At 53.9% G+C, this 2,500-nt stretch overlaps 1 non-coding gene across 1 annotated transcript in view; it reads left to right on the forward strand.

The window, feature by feature from the left end:
* The first annotated feature begins 1,385 nt into the window (after window positions 1-1,385).
* The window catches only part of LOC144420319 (small subunit ribosomal RNA), a 1,810-nt gene continuing 695 nt past the window's right edge, over window positions 1,386-2,500 (forward strand). The window contains exon 1 of the ribosomal RNA XR_013474672.1: window positions 1,386-2,500. This exon is cut by the window's right edge and continues 695 nt beyond it. This is a non-coding gene — a ribosomal RNA (small subunit ribosomal RNA).

A 2,500-nucleotide genomic window follows, 5' to 3' on the forward strand; every position in this document is an offset into this window, starting at 1 on the left:
AGAGAGTGCTGCGTCGCCGGCATCGGCGTCGAAAGAAGCCGAGCCAAAAAAAGTTAAAGTACAAACGTGCAAGCATACTAACCTAACCCTAGGTAAGGCATGTCAGAGCGAAAGACAGTAAACTCGAATGAGCCATGAAAGAGCGGTGCGGGGCCGGTCGGAGCGCACCCTTTTCTCGGTGGCTGGCGGGCGAGAGAGTGCTGCGTCGCCGGCATCGGCGTCGAAAGAAGCCGAGCCGAAAAAAGTTAAAGTACAAACGTGCAAGCATACTAACCTAACCCTAGGTAAGGCATGTCAGAGCGAAAGACAGTAATTTCGAATGAGCCAAGAAAGAGCGGTGCGGGGCCGGTCGGAGCGCACCCTTTTCTCGGTGGCTGGCGGGCGAGAGAGTGCTGCGTCGCCGGCATCGGCGTCGAAAGAAGCCGAGCCGAAAAAAGTTAAAGTACAAACGTGCAAGCATACTAACCTAACCCTAGGTAAGGCATGTCAGAGCGAAAGACAGTAATTTCGAATGAGCCAAGAAAGAGCGGTGCGGGGCCGGTCGGAGCGCACCCTTTTCTCGGTGGCTGGCGGGCGAGAGAGTGCTGCGTCGCCGGCATCGGTGTCGAAAGAAGCCGAGCCAAAAAAAGTTAAAGTACAAACGTGCAAGCATACTAACCTAACCCTAGGTAAGGCATGTCAGAGCGAAAGACAGTAAACTCGAATGAGCCATGAAAGAGCGGTGCGGGGCCGGTCGGAGCGCACCCTTTTCTCGGTGGCTGGCGGGCGAGAGAGTGCTGCGTCGCCGGCATCGGCGTCGAAAGAAGCCGAGCCGAAAAAAGTTAAAGTACAAACGTGCAAGCATACTAACCTAACCCTAGGTAAGGCATGTCAGAGCGAAAGACAGTAATTTCGAATGAGCCAAGAAAAAGCGGTGCGGGGCCGGTCGGAGCGCACCCTTTTCTCGGTGGCTGGCGGGCGAGAGAGTGCTGCGTCGCCGGCATCGGCGTCGAAAGAAGCCGAGCCGAAAAAAGTTAAAGTACAAACGCGATGCTAATGAGCGAGCCGTTGTCTCGACTAATATGTAGGGGGCGTTCGATCGAGCGTCTGGCTTGAGCGCTTGTCGGCCTAGCAGAACGGTCGCATTGTTATGCCCGGGTTTTAGGCACCGCTGCAGGCGGCCGGCAGAGCTCTTGTTTGTGCGAAACTGAATGGATCGAGCCCGAGAGAGGGCGAGCAAAGAAAAAACGCAAATCGCTCCGCCTGGCACTGCCGGCGAGAGCGTGGACGTCGCGGCCAGCGACTGTCGAAGCTGAGTACGGCCGCAGGCGATCGCCTCGGTCTTAAACGAATGCGACGAGCACGCGCCGGGCGGCCCAGCAAGGGCCGAGCGCAGCTGTCGCAGCTATCTGGTTGATCCTGCCAGTAGTGATATGCTTGTCTCAAAGATTAAGCCATGCAGGTGCAAGTACGAGTTCTCGTAAAGCGAAACTGCGAATGGCTCATTAAATCAGTCTTGGTTTATTTGGTCTCGTAATCGAAGTGGATAACTGTGGTAATTCTAGAGCTAATACATGCATTAAGCGCCGACTTCGGGAGGCGCGCTTTTATCAGATCAAAACCGACCGGGTTCGTCCTGTGACGTTTGATGACTCTGGATAACCACGCGGATCGTACGGTCTCTGCACCGACGACGTATCATTCAAGTGTCTGCCCTATCAACTGTCGAAGGTACGCTACGTGCCTACCTTTGTGATAACGGGTAACGGGGAATCAGGGTTCGATTCCGGAGAGGGAGCCTGAGAAACGGCTACCACATCCAAGGAAGGCAGCAGGCGCGCAAATTACCCATTCCCGACACGGGGAGGTAGTGACGAAAAATAACAATAGAGGAATCTAACGAGGCCCTGTAATTGGAATGAGTACATCCTAAAACTCTTAACGAGTATCCATTGGAGGGCAAGTCTGGTGCCAGCAGCCGCGGTAATTTCAGCTCCAACAGTGTATGCTAAAGTTGTTGCGGTTGAAAAGCTCGTAGTTGGATTTTGGGCGAGCGCCGCCGGTCCGTCGCAAGGCGTGTCACTGGTTGCGTTCGCCTCACCTTCGGTTCTCCGTCGGTGCTCTTGACTGAGTGTCGGCGGTGGCCGATAAGTTTACTTTGAAAAAATTAGAGTGTTCAAAGCAGGCTGTTCGCCTGCATAGTGTTGCATGGAATAATGGAATAGGACCTCGGTTCTATTTTGTTGGTTTTCGGAGCACGAGGTAATGATTAAGAGGGACAGACGGGGGCGTCCGTACTCTGCCGTTAGAGGTGAAATTCTTGGATCGGCGGAAGACGAACTACTGCGAAAGCATTCGCCAAGAATGTTTTCTTTAATCAAGAGCGAAAGTCAGAGGTTCGAAGACGATCAGATACCGTCCTAGTTCTGACTATAAACGATGCCAACTAGCGATCGGGAGGCGTTACCATGACGACCTTTCCGGCAGCTTCCGGGAAACCAAAGTCTTTGGGTTCCGGGGG

This window comes from Styela clava, chromosome 2 (assembly GCF_964204865.1).
Source record: "Styela clava chromosome 2, kaStyClav1.hap1.2, whole genome shotgun sequence".
NCBI lineage: Eukaryota > Metazoa > Chordata > Ascidiacea > Stolidobranchia > Styelidae > Styela > Styela clava.